This window comes from Gopherus flavomarginatus, chromosome 1, assembly GCF_025201925.1.
Source record: "Gopherus flavomarginatus isolate rGopFla2 chromosome 1, rGopFla2.mat.asm, whole genome shotgun sequence".
In the NCBI taxonomy this organism is placed as follows: Eukaryota; Metazoa; Chordata; order Testudines; family Testudinidae; genus Gopherus; species Gopherus flavomarginatus.
In genome coordinates, this window is record NC_066617.1 from 363,611,863 (window position 1) to 363,629,373 (window position 17,511).

The window sequence follows — 17,511 nt, forward strand, 5'->3', positions numbered from 1 at the left end:
GAAGGACTAGAAAAACGTGTCTCTAATTCTCTCTTCACATGAAAGAAGTACAGAACGCTTGGAATGTTTTCAAAATTGGAAAGAACTCAAATTATGATTGAAAAAAGGAAAAACTGTCAAAGAAAATTTGTGTGATCAAGTGAAAAGAATATTGGCAACAAATATTAGAGCGTATGTTTGTTTCAGTGAGAGTTCTCGGTGGGCAAAATTTAGCATTCCATGGCCACGGTGGAAATGAAAAATTATATACTCCAGGTAATGGAAACTTTTAAAAAATTTGTTGAATACCTAGCTTTGTTTGATCCAGTCATGAAGGAGCATCTACGTAAAATAACTGATCATGAAACAAAGGTTCATTACTTAGGAAAAAATATGCAGAAGAACTGATTCAAATCCTAGCAAATGCCATTAAAAAGAAAATTGTAGAAGCTGCTGTGAAAGTAGAATCAATTATATTGTGAAAATAGAAAGGATTAAAGAAATGCTGTCTGTACCTTTAAGAAAAACTGTTGGAATGCTGCAATCCAGGTGCCAGGAATACAGACATTCACATAGAACAATTGCACCATTTAAGGGCAATTGGTGAAGTATTAGCCTCAGATCCATAAAGAGTTAGTAAGGAAGTAGGATATGCATGCTGTGCCCCAGGTGAATTTTACAGTTTTGCTTTCTTTGTTCCTTTGTCTGATTCCCGCTCTTTTATCTGTATAAATAAGACTGTTTTGGCCTTGCATGGCCGCTCACATATTCTGAATGTTATTGGCAGAGCGCTGTGCTAATAAAACAGAGTGGTCTGACAAATTGTGAGTCCTGATTCTAACTTTGACAATTTGGAGGTTCCACCGAGATGGCAAACGTCTTCACTGGGGCTGTGTGATTCCTGACTGTTTTTGTGGGATGACCGTGGCAGCCGGCACCTGGGCATTTGGCCCAAGCGGTCCCCCACTAGAGCGGAAAGGCGCACAGCCACAGTGAGGTCTACGCCATCGAACCTGTTGGTTCCCACTCTGTTCTGGTAGGGATCCCGGGATCTGACATCAGGAATCTGGTCAGGTAATTATTTCTGTGTTTTGTCCGGACTGAGGACTGTCCTGTCTCTGTGTCTTTCTGTCCTCTTGTGGAGTGTTTGAGTCTGGGTGCCGTCTCTGTCTGGGGATCGGCCGACCAAGGGGTTCCTGTCCCCGCGGTCTGAGTGAGTGAAATCTGCACAATTGCAGCCGCACCACACCTTGGGTAAAACCCTTAGGGCTTGTCTACATCAGAAAGTTGCAGCGCTGGTGAGGGAGTTACAGCGCTGCAACTTAGGAGGTGTACACATCTGCAGGGCACCACCAGCGCTGCAACTCCCTGTTTGCAGCGCTGGCTGTACTCCCGTTTTGTCTCGGGTGTAGAGGATCCAGTGCTGGTGATCCAGCGCTGGTAATCAAATATAGACACTTACCAGCGCTTTTCTTGACCTCCGTGGAATAAGCAGGTATCCCAGCATACCTGAGGAAGCCTCTGGTAATCAAGCTGGTCTCCTTCCCCGGTTTGCTCTCGCGTTCCCCGAACCCCGAGCAAGCAGGTCTCCTTCCCTGAGGTTTGCTGGGTGGTTCCGGGAACGCGAGAGCAAACCGGGAAAGGAGACCAGCTTCGCCGCAGTTTGCTCTCGCGTTCCCCGAACCACCCAGCAAACCGCAGGGAAGGAGACCTGCTTGTTCGGGGGTTCGGGGAACGAGAGAGCAAACCGGGAAAGGAGACCAGCTTCGCCGCAGTTTGCTCTCGCGTTTCCCGGAACCACCCTGCAAACCGCAGGGAAGGAGACCTGCTTGTTCGGGGAACGTGAGAGCAAACCGCGGCGAAGCTGGTCTCCTTTCCCGGGTTTGCTCTCGCGTTCCCCGAACCACCCAGCAAACCGCAGGGAAGGAGACCTGCTTGTTCGGGGGTTCGGGGAACGAGAGAGCAAACCGGGAAAGGAGACCAGCTTCGCCGCGGTTTGCTCTCGCGTTCCCCGAACCTCCCTTGAAGCCGCCCAACAGCGCTGCAGTGTGGCCACATCTAACACCACTTGCAGCGCTGGTTGCTGTAAGTGTGGCCACTCTGCAGCGCTGGCCCTATACAGCTGTACTAATACAGCTGTAACAACCAGCGCTGCAAAATTTTAGATGTAGACATGGCCTTAGTGTGAAAGCAAGGGCAATTGAGGCAGTAGCCTGTGGGCTCCTTTTATGTGTTGCAGCAGGCATCGCTCTGACGAACCTGAATTTCCTTCTTGTGTGATTGGTGTGTGAAAGTCCTCCTGTACTGGTAACCAGACGTCTAAGTCGGGACAGTTCCCTAAATGAACGCCGGCTCATTTTATGTATTTAGGATGGGTCCAGACTCCTGTAAAAAGGGTCAAGACTCCTGTAAATTTCTGGGAAAATGGTCTAGGCTAACTCAGGGGGATCCCAAAACTCAGTGGCCACTGTTAAAATCTTGGAACAAAGACTGAGTGGACGTCTTAAAGGACAAACTCGGCCAACCTAAAACTAAATTGGCTAAAGGAGAGGTTAATTGTTTCATGCAGTGGTGGGAAGAGGCAAATCATAGGTGGACAAAATCAAAACTGGCCTCTCTCACTTATTCAAATAATAAGTTAAAAGCTTTATTAAAAGCCTCCTCTCCCACCACTAGACCGAGCGCTCCCCTTTACCCCGTTCTCCAAACCCCGGATCGATCCAAACCCCTTCATACTCCCATCTCATTGTAAAAAGGACAAAAAGTCCCTTGTTCTGTTCCTCTTTGTTGTCTGCCTCAGAAACTGATTCTTTATAGTGTCCCACTACCAATTCAGCAAGGCTCGGGGCAGGGGGAGCTCCTCAACTAGCCCCCACCCTTCCTGGTCCCTTTCCTTGAACATTTCTTTCAAAATTGTGAAGTGACCACAATATCATTCACAAACGGTTCATTGAAAAAAAAAGCAGGATCGGGCCCAGACAAGCAGGCAAGCAACAGAAAAGAAACAGGTTGAAAGCCCTAAGGGAATAGTGTCAGGAGTAAAAAAAGTAGTAAGTGCAGGCATGAACCCCTGGAACAATACTTAAAAGGGTGAAATCTAAGGTGATAAAGGTGTCATTTTGGAACATAAACAAGTGATTTAAGAAAAGAGAGTGAAAAGTTAACTATAGAGGCTGGAGAGAATTAAGCAGTTAAACTTTGTGGAAAATGTTAAAAAGGACCATGTTAAAGAGAGAGAATTCTTGGTTTCTTTGCAGACATTCTGAAGGGAAAATGGGCCCTTTTCCAGAAGAGTGCCTGTAAATAATCCTTATATATATACAGCTATGCAAAAACAAAGCAGTGTAAAAAAAAAATGTTAAGGAAAAGAAAATGTGTATGTATCTATTTGTCTGTGTATGTAAAGTTCTAAGAATCTAAACCAACACATCTGGTTTGTAAAACTACTGTTTTGTAGGTGTAAGATAAATTGATTTTGTTTTTGTTTTTAATGCCACTAAAAATTCATTTGACTCTTTGATTCAAAGTTGCAAAACTGACAGACCTTTTTGCAAGACACAGGTAATTAGTGTTGTTTGGCTTTGGGATTTAGCATTTAACCCTTAAGGGGTAACTTGATTCTTTACAAAAATTAAAATGTTTTTAAATAAAGACCAAGTCATGGCTGCAATAGGGCAGTCAGAATCAGGAGAATAGGTAGAGATTCTGGAGTCTTTTTGTTTGTTTGGTTTGTTTTTTTTGTAACTATAGCAGATAAGAGCTGTAATGACAGAATAAGAAGTTAACAGTGACCCTCTGAAGCAACAGCAGAGGTGAGGTGCACAAAACAAAAAGAAGCAATGTTAAAAACACTGAGCCTTAAAATGACTATGTGTAATCAGACTGTCACTTTAATAAAAGTACATGAAAACTCTGTAAAAACAAAACAAAGTTATACCTTATGTAAAAATTAATATGGCTAATGTTTTTGAAAAGTTATAGTATAGAAAGAATGTGCATTTTCCGTAGGACATGTGCAGCGTATATTGTAGAAAGGGATGTAAAAAAAAATGCAAATGAAACATGCTGCTGAATTAAAATCCTATTAGGGCTCCAAAAAGAGCCGCAATAGGCTGTGTTTTCTTTTTCAGATCCCTGTGTGTTAAAACAGAGTCTCTGAGCTCTGCTGATGGCTTTGAATCCAAAAGCCTAGCCTGTGTTGATGCAAATTACCTAACTGATAAAGAAAGGTGAAAACTGCCAGCACAAATGAAGCTGCAAATAAAGAACATACCTGGTAAGCAAACAAACTGCCTACATAAAAGGCATGGTATAACAAGATACCTTTAATTAATTTGATGCTAATGTTACTGTTAATATTAAACATTAAAATAACTTTAATGTTAGTGAGTACCCCTGTAACAACTTGTAGTGTGTATGATTTTTGGAAAAATCCTTTAAAGTAATATGGTAATGATGCTTCTCAGCTATTACCTGTGAATAAACTTAAAGCTTAACACAGCAGGGAAAACATTACAAACTTGGTCTGCTATATAAGAGGCAAAACTTGAGGTACACCACCTCATGAATTTAATAACTAAACAGTGAAATAATTTTTGCATAACCCTTAAAATGTAGAAGCCATTAAAACCTGGCCTGCCTTAAAAAAAAAAAAAACACACACACACAGGAAAATATGGGGGTAATTCCTCTGTTTTGCCTGCAGTCAGGAAGGGTATTTGTAAAAGAATGAAATCTTTAAGCAATAATCAATGCCACCCCAAAAGGGGTAGAAAACTGTTCTTTTTGTCTTTCAGATAATCCAAAGTACTGTATAATGGACTATGTGTATGTGTTAATTCTTGGGGAAAAGTGTTTAAAAAGTGCTAGCAACCCACCAGAAGACAAATGTAAATGTAATGTAAGTACTGTGTTTACCAATAATCACATTTACTATTTGCCACAACAACAACAACAAAAGAGTCTCCGCTTACTGTAAGCACTGATTTAGCTGAGTTCTCTATCAACCTTGGCATTAAATGGCAAACAGTTACCAATCATCTGTTAAAAGGTAAAAAGGTAACATGGCTCCTAAAAAAAAATAAAAACAAAAATGTGGAAAACTGAACTGTTCATATTATACACGCAAATGGGGACATGTTAAAAATTGCCACTGCATAAAAGCATAACAGCTTACCATTGGTATAACATTTTCTGGATGGTCTCCCACAACTACTGGCATACTAATATTACTACCCTAATTGTTTTTGGTTTTACATTGTATGTGTTTAATTGAAATGTTTAAAATGTGCTGGTGGATAAAACAAATGTATGTAAAGCTAAAGCCACAGGCCCAAATCACCTCCCAGTATTTTCTATTACGTGGACTAAATAAGAAGTGACACTGGCGATTAATAATCTTAGTGTCAAAAGGGGGATATGTAGGAGCAGGATTTTATAATATCCCATAAAAATTAAAGTATAATTTGATTTCATCCTGCTAGTCACTATTTTTAAATAGCAGAAAGAAATGACCCCCTGGGACTATAGGATTCTGTTTTCCCATATGCATTACAAATTGGGCCCTCTCTAACTCTTTGTTTTAAGATTTAGGTAGTAAGAGACAGGATTCTCTATTGTGTCTGTGTTAAGTAAATTAGAGAAACATTGAAGGCCTGGGTCTCAATGTAAATTGTCTTAGTTATCAATTGTAAAACTTAGCAAGGTTTAATTTGCAATGCTTTTTTTGTTCTATATAAAATACTACTGTTTGTATTCTCAAATCTATTTGTGTGAATGAGGAATGTATGCATCAGGAAAAGATAAGGTGTGAAGGCCATTGTTACAGCCAGAGTCAAGAGACGGCTGTTAAACTGTCTGGCATCTCAGGGCTTGTCTACATCAGAAAGTTGCAGCGCTGGTGAGGGAGTTACAGCACTGCAACTTAGGAGGTGTACACATCTGCAGGGCACCACCAGCGCTGCAACTCCCTGTTTGCAGCGCTGGCCGTACTCCCGTTTTGTCTCGGGTGTAGAGGATCCAGCGCTGGTGATCCAGCGCTGGTAATCAAGTATAGACACTTACCAGCGCTTTTCTTGACCTCCGTGGAATAAGCAGGTATCCCAGCATACCTGAGGAAGCCTCTGGTAATCAAGCTGGTCTCCTTTCCCGGTTTGCTCTCGCGTTCCCCGAACCCCCGAGCAAGCAGGTCTCCTTCCCTGCGGTTTGCAGGGTGGTTCGGGGAACGCGAGAGCAAACCGCGGCGAAGCTGGTCTCCTTTCCCGGTTTGCTCTAGCGTTCCCCGAACCCCCAAGCAAGCAGGTCTCCTTCCCTGCGGTTTGCAGGGTGGTTCGGGGAACGCGAGAGCAAACCGCGGCGAAGCTGGTCTCCTTTCCCGGTTTACTCTCGCGTTCCCCGAACCCCCGAGCAAGCAGGTCTCCTTCCCTGCGGTTTGCAGGGTGGTTCGGGGAACGCGAGAGCAAACCGCGGCGAAGCTGGTCTCCTTTCCCGGTTTGCTCTCGCGTTCCCCGAACCCCCCTTGAAGCCGCCCAACAGCGCTGCAGTGTGGCCACATCTAACACCACTTGCAGCGCTGGTTGCTGTAAGTGTGGCCACTCTGCAGCGCTCGCCCTATACAGCTGTACTAATACAGCTGTAACAACCAGCGCTGCAAAATTTTAGATGTAGACATGGCCTCAGAGTGGATACATGCTTCGCAGTGCAAGAATGCACAGACCCCAGTGAACCAATCACCACCTCAGGACCACGCAGAGTCAATTTTTTTGACTCCAGAAGAAGACGTAGAGGAACAGCCTGCAATACCTTACAATCTACGCTCTCGTAAGGGTTGCCAGAAGCAGATGACTACATAAAGCAAGGCCCAAGAAGAAGCAGTAGTGAGCCAAGCGCCTGCTGCCTGGTGGACATAAAACTGTGAGTGCAGTTCCCTCAGTTGAGGTTGTCAGAGCCAAAAGGGCCTTGCCTCCAACATGCAGCTCTGGTAGCGCCTGTTCCTCGGCTGCTGGTATCTTAAGGTCTGGGGTGCACACAATGACAATTCTTTTATCCAGCAGCAAGTGTGGATAGCTCAGATCCTTATTATTTCTAAATGCTGGGTCTGCAGCCACATCCCAGCCCACTCTCAAACTGGTGTTCCTGTCCTGGCTATCCCACTCAATTCCCCAGACCTCACTGGAGGACCTTGTCTGTTTAACACAATATGGAACAGTAATGACACCTGGGAAGAGGCTATTGGCAGTTCCTTTACCCCACTTGGGGGAGCAATACACCAGGCAAAAAGGCTCCTAAGTAGTTAAATAATGGCAAATAAAACCAGAGAAAGTTTAAGAGCCCTGGCCAAGGAAACAGAGGCGATCGGACAGGTGGCCCTCCAGAACCGTCAGGCATTGGACATAGTGCTCACGGCCAAAGGAGGGACCTGTGCTCTCACTGGAAAACAATGTTGTATGTTTATACAATACCAATAAGGTAATAGATCGCTACAGCCACTTAGAACAAATCGCATATCTTCCTCATGAAGAGCTGAGTTCTTTATGGAAGTGGCTAAGTAACCTGTTCAATTTCTCTGGCATAGGAAACTGGTTGTTTCAGGGAGCCCTAACTATCCTGTTTGAAATCTTAGTGATTTTTGTATGCTTTCAGTTAATCTGTTGTATCCAGAATTGTGTCACCCAGATGGCTGCCCCAAAACAGAGTGCTAATATGATGATTTTGAATATCACTGATGAACAAAAAGATAAGAAACGGTTAATTTGTGGAACCCAGTAATTGTTGGTCATGGCGTGCGCTTGACCAAAAGGAGGGATTGTGAAAGTAGAATGAATTATATTGTGAAAATAGAAAGGATTAAAGAAATGCTGTCTGTACCTTTAAGAAAAAACTGTTGGAATGCTGCAATCCAGGTGTCAGGAATACAGACATTCACATAGAACAATTGCACCATTTAAGGGCAATTGGTGAAGTATTAGCCTCAGATCCATAAAGAGTTAGTAAGGAAGTAGGATATGCATGCTGTGCCCCAGGTGAATTTTACAGTTTTGCTTTCTTTGTTCCTTTGTCTGATTCCCGCTCTTTTATCTGTATAAATAAGACTGTTTTGGCCTTGCATGGCCGCTCACATATTCTGAATGTTATTGGCAGAGCGCTGTGCTAATAAAACAGAGTGGTCTGACAAATTGTGAGTCCTGATTCTAACTTTGACACTGCCCATTCTGCAAAATGCTTTTCAATAATACTGGACTGCACACCAGATGTGAGTCATGTTGAACAAATGATGATGATCATTCGTTTTGTGAATATGGAAAAGTCTGCAGATGAAGATAATGTTGAAGTGCTCAAAGTTCATTTTTTGGGTTTTGTACCACTGAAGGAGATGATTGGAGCATTTATGATTGAAACTATTCTACAAGAGCTTGAAAAAGTGTCATCTGTTGAAAACTTGTGTGGCCAAGGCTATGATGATGGGAGTAATACGAAGGGTAAAGGCAATGGTGTGCAAAGGAGAATGATGGAAATCAATCCTAGGGTCTTTTTCGTTTCTTGCAATGTGCATTGACAACTAAATTCAGAGAATGTTGCTGCTAGATGCTGTTTGGAAGCAAGCAGTTTCTTTGACCTGGTGCAACATGTTTGTGTTTCTTTTTTCCTCAGGCTGAACACACCATTGGGAGATTCCAACTCACCATGTGAATTCTCTAACTGGGAAGCCACTTAGTCAGACAAGATGGGAGAGTCGCATTGATGCTTTGAAGCCTCTTCACTATGAACTTGGAAACATCTATGATGCCCTAATTGAAATTTCTGATGATACTACCTTTACTGAATCATCTGGAAATACGGCACATTCAGATGCAGAAGCTCTTGCAAATGGCCTTTCCAAGTTCAAATTTATGACTTCACTCATTCTGTGGTATAATATCCTTTTTGAGATTAACCTCACTAGTAAGCAGCTTCAGGAAAAGATCTTCAATATACATTCTGCTATTCAAAACCTGCAGAAAACTAAAAATATTCTGGAGGAATTCAGAAGTGATGAAGGGTTTAAAAGAACACTGGTAGAGTCTCTTGAGCCTACTGAAGAAATAGACTTTCCGACAGAATTTGAAGCAGAGCCAGTTTGGATTCGGCAAAAGAAACAGTAGTTTTCATATGAAGAACAAGACACACCCATTCAGAACCCAAAACAAAGGTTCAAAGTGAATTTCTACTTCACAGTCCTTGATACTGCTATTCACTCGGTTGATGAAAGATTTCAACACATGCAGCAGCTAGAGTCAGTATTTGGCTTTCTATAGGATATCCACAGCTTGCAAAAGAAAACAGCAAAACAGATAAGAGAATTTTGTATAAAAATGGAGTTGGCATTGACTCATGAAAATTCAGAAGACATTGATGCTACAGATTTGTGTAATGAGCTTCAGGCTTTTTCCAGATGACTTAAACACTCCACTCCTGAAGTTTGTTTGTGAAAATAAACGCACAGACAGTTTTCTGAACATTTTTATAGCAATATGCATTCTTTTAACTTTGTCAGTTTCCATAGCTAGTGGGGAACGTAGCTTCTCAAAGTTAAAATTGATTAAAAATATCTGTGTTCGACAATGGTGCAAGAGAGACTTGTTAGACTTGCCACAATGTCAATAGAGCATGAAAGAGCTGGAAAACTGCATCAAAGAGAACTAGTGACTGAATGTTCAAAACTTAAAGCAAGAAAAGTCATGTTTTAAGAGCGTGGAGTGTTTTGTAAATACAGGTTAAAGTTCATTGAAGAGTTTTCTTCTTTCTTTCTATATCAGATGTGGTGGTAATGGCAGTTAATGCAGGATAGTGTAATGGATGATTTTGGATTAGTAATAATAATTTATAATTAACATTTTTAATGCATTTTTTAATTTGAAATTGGACCCAGAACCTCTGTCCCATCCAACCCCCCCCCCACTCCCTGTCTCCAGGACTCCCTGTCCCTGCCTTATCCAACCTTCCCCTCTCCCACCGGCCTCTTACCGTGCCGCTTACCCCTGCCGAAGCCGCGCCGGGGCCAGGTCAGGGGGCTGGGCCAGAGCTGCACCGCCCGGCCAGGGCCAGAGCTGTGCCTCCTGGCAAGAGTAGGGGCTGGGGCCAGGCTGGAGCTAAAGCTGCGGGGCCAGGGCTGGGGCGGAGCTGGACTGGGCCACACAGCGCCTCCCTGGAGCCCTTCTCTCACCCCCCCCCCCGAGCTTACCTTGCGAAGCCACCACTTGTTTCTGAACCCTCCTAAGCTTCCCGCACAAACATCTGATTCGCAGGAAGCAGGGGAGGGGGAGGGGGAGGAGAAGGGGGTGAAGTGTTCAGGGGAGGAGGGGGAGGTGAGCTGGGGCCGGGGGTGGGGCGGAGAGCTGCCGGAGCTTGGGAACCGGCTCTAGCTCACCACTGGGCGCAGAGCCTCTTAGGCGCAGGGACCGATTCAGGGGAATTGGCCTAAAGCCGGCCCTGCTAATGTGAACTAATGGTGCAGTGCCCCAGCCGGCAGGGATTAGCCTGGGGCAGGGGTCAGTGTGTTCTGACCACAGCGATGGGACGCCTCTGCATGGAAAGGGGCAGGGGCAGGTCGTGCATCATCAACGGGGTGGGAGTTTGGGGCTTGCAGTCTAATGGTCTCTCCCAGGGGGAGCTGCCTGCAATAACAGATGTGATCCAACCGCTGCAGCTAGACCGGAGGAGAATGAGGTGGGGCCCCAGTGAGACCAAGTTGCTGGACTGAACCCCGGAGAGGGAAACCCAAATCCCTGTCCTCTAACATAGGGACAGTCTGGAAGGGGCACCCCAGGCAACAGATGTGAGAAACACCCTGGGGCAGGGTTATCCTGTACCCCTCTACTGGACTGCCCCCTACAGGCCAAGATAGGAATTACTGTGTGTATCCTAACTGGTCCCTTGGGTATCTGCATCCTTTGCCTTCCACCAGCCTAGGAGCCCACCAGATGCTAGAGCCTGTAGGGCCCAGTGGGTGAGGCATCTTCAGCCCCATCTCCAAGTCGCATCCGAGCATCTGCTGCACAACACAGCAGCAACTCCCCAGCGGGAGACGGGCACCGAAGCTGAGCGTTGGCCCAGTGCTATGCCAGGCTCCGCAGCCTACTTCTGCACCACCGGGAACAGCTTCAACAGGAGAGAGACCCCACAGCCCAGGGGCCTGGGCACTGTCCGGGGTTCAAGGCCCTGCCCCACATCAGGCAGTGGGGGGATTTGGATCTGGGGGAGAGCTCCGATTCCTGGGCTATTGTGCAGGGGCCACCACCACCAAGTGTAAGCGCCTCAAGGACTTCAACAGTGGCAAAGTAGATGCCTAGTGGCTTTAGGTGCCTACAGGGTAGCAGCTGAGTGGGCTTTTGTGAATGCTAGTGGTGCCTAATTGTTGGATTTAGGTGCCTCACTGCCCCTTTAGGCACCGAAGGGGTTGTCTACACGGCGCCGCAGCCCCCTCTATGGGGGGGTGAGTTGTGCAGCACTCGCACATCACATTCTAGCCAGCCTGTGTAGACTCCGCTGGTGCGAACTAAAGGTACCTAATGCACATTGATGCTGTCCTGAAACAGGCCTGCTGGAGGGTGCAGGGTCTGCTCCCAGCTAGCAGCCTTGTGGACACTGGCCACCGTGGTGAAAGGATTGGAGTGGAGAGGCAAAGCTGGTGAGTAGCAGAGGGGAGGGCACCCTGCCCCCTCCTGTGGGGCACAGCCGTGGGCCCATCGTGGGGACTCCACAAGCTTTGGGTCTCATACTCCCATGGGCAGTGGATTTGCCCTGCACAGGGTTGTGTCTAGTCCGTGAGGTTCTTTATGTAATGTATTGGAGGAGCCGCATACAGAACATATACAGCTCGAGTGCCATACTAGAGGCTTCACCTGTCACGTCCTTACCCTTCCCAGTTAAATCATTCCTTGCCACTCAGATTCTCTTTTCTGCATGCAGCTTCACTGGGCCAGGCACGTTCTGTGGCTGCGCCCTCAGCAGTCTTGCCCCGAATCCCAGGTGAAAGGTGTTAGTCTGTACGAAGGAATGTCAGCGACCTAATCACAGCCTGGGATCTAAATGCTCCTAATCCCTCCAGTGGCAGCTGGCATTTATGATGGTCAAGAGTGGAATTCCTCCCCCATGGTGCTGGACACTCACATGCGCTCTGGGACATGCTGACTGCCTTGCTGTGAATCCCAGAAGTGGGTCCCAGAGGTGGGACTGTTGGAGAGCAATTGCAGCCCCAGTCCATCTGTGTTTCTGATTGTTTCAGGAAGTCCTCAGTTATGAGGGGGCGGTACTTCCTGGTCAGTCAGTCAAAAGTGTTAGTGTCACCGTGAGATAAACCTCCCCCCCCCAGACCGCACCCCCTGATCCACCTCTTCCACTCCAGATCCAAAAAACCCAGACTTCAGGGCTTGTCAAATGGCACCTGGATGCACAAGCTGGAACTCGGACTGGCTGGGTGAAAACCAGCTGGCTGGCAACCCTAATCAGGTGGTCAGTGGCCGGCTTATCAGCGTCCAAGTTGCCTATTCCACACTCCTGGCCTTTACTCAGACTACTAGACTCACTGAGCTACATTCAGTCTCAGTGTTAGCACCCTGAACAAGCCTGAATTGGACCTGTTGGTCCTCTGTGCTTCATATAAACACACTCCCACTAGTGCATCTGGTCTGTAGCAGTTACTGTCTCTTCTCCTGCTTTGCTGTAGCAGGTCCCTGCTGGAGGGTTTATTGGCTGTGGTGGTACAAGGGCTAAGGCTGGGTTTAGTCACTTGCGATTTAACCCAGCTAATTTATGGCCAGCATATTGGGTCTCTTTTTAATTTCCCAGATTTCCCCCATGATCGTGTTTGTGCACCATGAGCTATTCGGAAATAGGCTGTAATGGAGTGTCTGTCTTGCCACTGTATCACTAAATGCTTTCCTGCATGACTTAAGCTAAGGAAACTTTGCGTTTCTTTGGGGACAGCGATCCAATGTCCTCAAAGTGCTTGACAAATATCTGTATCTGTTAGCCTCATGGCCCCCCTCAGAGGGAGGGAAGGGTTATTAGCTGCATTACACAGATGGCAAACTGAAGCTCAAGATTGGTTAGGGGAACTGGCCTTGGGTTACAGAGTGAGTCTCCCATAAGAACGACATTACTGGGTCAGACCAAAGGTCCATCTAGCCCAGTATCCTTTCTTCTGACATGGCCAATGTCAGGTGCCCCAGAGGGAATGCACACAACAGGTAATCCTCAAGTGATCCATCCCCTGTCACCCCTTCCCAGCTTCTGGCAAACAGAGGCTAGGAACACCATTCCTGCCCATCCTGGCTAATAGCCATTGATTGACCTATCCTCCATGCATTTATTGAGTTCTTTTTTGAATCCTGTTACAGTTTTGGCCTTCACAACATCCTCTGGCAATGAGTTCCACAGGTTGACTGTGCGCTTGTGAAGAGACTGTGCACAGTGTGAAGATTGATCCCACTGATAGATTGTCAGCTGTCATAGATTCTAGGACTGGAAGGGACCTTGAAAGCTCATCAAGTCCAGTACCCTGCCCTCATGGCAGGGCCAAATACTATTTAGACCATCCCTGATAAACATTTATCTAACCTACTCTTAAATATCTCCAGAGATGGAGATTCCACAACCTCCCTAGGCAATTTTTTTCAGTGTTTTAATCACCCTGACAGTTAGGAACTTTTTCCTAATGTCCAATCTAAACCTCCCTTGCTGCAGTTTAAGCCCATTGCTTCTTGTTCTATCCTTAGAGGCTAAGGTGAACAAGTTTTCTCCCTCCTCCTTATGACACCCTTTTAGAGACCTGAAAACGGCTATCATGTCCCCTCAGTCTTCTCTTTTCCAAACTAAACAAACCCAGTTCTTTCAGCCTTCCTTCATAGGTCATGTTCTCAGGACCTTTAATCATTCTTGTTGCTCTTCTCTGGACCCTCTCCAATTTCTCCACATCTTTCTTGAAATGTCATGCCCAGAACTGGACACACTACTCCAGTTGAGACCTAACCAGCGCAGAGTAGAGCGGGGCAAGGATTGTCTTTTGTGCTGTGCTTGTGCAGCACCTGGCACAATGGGGCCTAGTCCATGACTGGGGCGCCTAGATTGTATGGTAATATAAATAACAAACACATCTACAGCATCTGGCACAATGGACTGGGGCTGTTAGGTCCTACTGAAATCCAAATAAATAGTAATAATTATTTGAATTGCACTGGGCATAGGACCAGAAACCTATGCCCTAGGTCACCAGTGGTGTCAAGAATCTAATTCTGGGTCTGTTATTGTCCATTTCCTTAGTCGCTCTTGTCGACACAAAGCTGAATAGGGCGTGTTTTGGTGGCACTCCTTCTGGAGCTGCCTGTATTGTTAAGTTAGCAGGTGAAATACAGTCCAGAGCCGAACTTGTCGTGACGTATAGTCTGCTAGGTTTGTTTTCTGCCATGGCTCCGTGTTTGATGTGGCTCTCAGGAGGTCAGTGAGAACGTTTGCATTCCCATGAGTCACCCTGTGGCTTGAGCAATGCAGAGCGGGTGTGTTTTTCCCACAGAGAAGTAAGCAGAGGCGTGGATCATTTATTCTGTTACCTCTACATGGGGCAGAGAAAACTAAAGCTCTCCAAGGGTTTCAGGCTTTTATCTACAAATGACTAGGAGGAGGAACAGGACCAGGCCGTGATGTCAGAGAATGCCAATGCATCTGCGGGCACCTGAGGATTTGTTTTTGCAAGACCTTTTAACACATGATTGTTTACCTCCTCATCAAATGTCACTTATATTTGGTCTGATTTCCCCCCGGCCAACTATGAACCTTCCAGCCTGCACTGTTTGAGATGCAGGAGCTGGAGGTCCCTTGTGTCAATACTGAGCCAGTGGGGCTAGGGGGTGCTCTGCTGCTGGACCACCTGCCAGAGGAGCTGTAAAACTGAGATCCCAACCAGGAGTAGTTGCTGAAGATCCCACACCACTTTTTGCCAGAATTGGGGGGTTACCCCCACTCTTCTGGCTAAATTTCTAGGTAGGAGATGAATCAAGGGTGGGCAAAGCAGAGGATGGGGTAGAGAATAAAGGAAGGAGGGAGAAAACATGTGGAACCAGAGAATGAGGAACAAAGATGGAGGGACAGAGACATGCAGGGAAGAGGAACAGATAGAATGACCCACAGGGCAGGGGAAAGGGTGATTTGTGATGAAGACAGAATGATAAAATGGAGCAAGAAAACAGAGAAGGGGCAGAGTTGGGGGACGTCTGCCTGTAGGTGTTTCTTCTAGAGAAGGCGGCTTGTGCTGCAGGTAGGGTTGCCAAGCCTCCAGAATGGCTTGACATCTCCACGAATTCAAGATTAATCTTTAATTAACGATTATGTCATGTTATGAAACCTTCAGGAATATGTCCAGCCTAAACTGGCAACCCACAAGGAAGAGGTACATTTCCCCCTGCCAAAGGTTAGACCCAGAGGCAGTAGGGCCAACACCCCGTGTTCAAAAATCATGTCATGTCTCCCCAAATCAGGAGGTTAATAAATGATTTGCTCTCTGGTTTTTGAGCCTTTGGAGTTCACATTTTCAAGCATTTACGCACAGCCACAAAAGCTAGAGCGACTCACTTGAAAGGAAGAAGAAAGCTGAGATTCTCCTTCAAAATGTCCAGCTGAGTTTTCAAAAGGAAAAGCTGAATTTGCTCCACTGTGAGCCAACAGGCACCACTTGGAACTCCAGCCATTGCTCAGACTACAGCAGGCCTCCCCCCCCTGCCCAGCTTTGTCCCCCACTCCCGAAAGTCAGCGTTAGGGCTGCTGACTTTCTAATTGCACAAAACCGAACACCGCTGCCCCGACCCTTTTCCGAGGCCCCGTCCATGACCACCCCATCTCCAAGGCCCTGCCCCCACTCACTCCATTCCCCCCACCCTCTGTCACTAGGGTGACCAGATGTTAAGGGGAAAATATCGGGACTGCCAGCGGGGGTGGGGGCCGGGTTTTTTTGGTTTTTTTTACACTCACCCGTCCAGGAATTCAGCAGCAATTCGGTGGTGAGCCCGTCAGTCGTGGACGGTCTTTGGCGGTATTTCAGTGGCGGGTAATAAACCTTGCCGCCAAAGACAGAAGCACCTGCCGCTGAAATACCGCCGAAGACCATCCGTGACTGAAGGACTCTCCACTGAACTGCCGCCAAAGACCAGGAAATAAAATATCGGGACAAATGGCGTCCCAGCCGTACTCTGGTCGGGACGCGGGACAAACTCCTCAAAATTGGACAGTCCTGATTTTATCAGGACGTCTGGTCACCCTATCTGTCGCAGGTGTTTGGGGTGTGGGAGGCGGTGAAGACTTTGGCTGGGGGTGTGGGCTGTGGGATGGGGGCTGGGGATGAGGGGTTTGGGGTTTGGGAGGCCCATGGCTGGGGAAGGGGGTTGGAGTGTGGGAGGGGACCTGAGCTTTGGAGTGGGGGTGCAGGTTCTGGGCTGGGGCCAGAATTGAGGGGTTCAAAGTATGTAGGGGGGATCCAGGCTGGGGCAGGAGGTTGGGATGTGGGGGTGAGGGCTCTAGCTGAGAGTGTGGGCTGGTGACGAGGCGTTTGGAGTGCAGGAGGGGGGTCTAAGTGGGGCACGGGGGTGGGGCATGGGCTTCAGGAAGATGTTTGGGTGTGGGACAGGGCTCAGGGCTGGGCAGGGGGTTGAGGTGTGGGAGGAGGTTAGGGCGCCAGCTGGGGGTGTGGGCTCTGGGGTGGGGCTGGGGCTGACGGGGGGAAGGGGTTCAGTCCTGGGGCAGGCAGTTGGAATGCGGGGGGAGGTGAGGGCTCTGTCTGGGGGTGCAGGCTCTGGGGTGGGGCTGGGGATGAGGGGTTTGGGGTTTGGGAGGCTCATGGCTGGGGAAGGGGGTTGGAGTGTTGGGGGGGTGCAGGCTCTGGGAGGGAGCTTGTGTGCAGGAGGGGGCTCAGGGCTGGCACAGGGGTCTGGGGTGCAGGAAGGGTTTTGGAGTGCGGGCTCCGGGTGGTGTTTACCTCAGGCGGCTCCCGGGAAGGGGCGACATGTCCCTTGGCTCCTAGGCGGAGGCACGGTCAGGCGGCTCTGCATGCTGCCTCCACCTTCAAGTGCCATTGCTGCAACTCCCATTGGCCACAGCTCCGTGGTAATGGGAGCTACAGAGCTGGCGCTCGGGGCGGGGGCTGTGCATGGGGCCCCCAGGCTGTGGCCATCCCTCCATCAAGGAGCTGAGAGACATGTCGCTGCTTGTGGGGAGACGCGTGGAGCCAGGTAGGGAGCCTGCCAGCCTCACACCAACCGGACTTTTGACAGCCCAGTCAGCAGTGCTGATTGGAGCTGCCAGGTCCCTTTTTCACTGGACGTTCTGGTCAAAAACCGGACACCTGGCAACCCTAGTCAGGATGCTTGCAGCCAGGAAGATTCCGCTACCATTAAAGGTGCAGTGCCCAGCAGGGCCGGCTCTAGGTTTTTTACCACCCCAAGCAAAAAAAATTTTGGCTGCCCCCCCCCCCCCAGCCCTGGGCTCTCCCCTCTCCACTAGTGCCATCCC

General features: G+C 47.6%; 1 pseudogene; it reads left to right on the top strand.

Moving 5' to 3' along the window:
* Nucleotides 1-285: 285 nt before the first annotated feature.
* On the top strand, nucleotides 286-9,767 carry LOC127036294 (uncharacterized; annotated as a pseudogene).
* The last annotated feature ends 7,744 nt before the right edge of the window (nucleotides 9,768-17,511 follow it).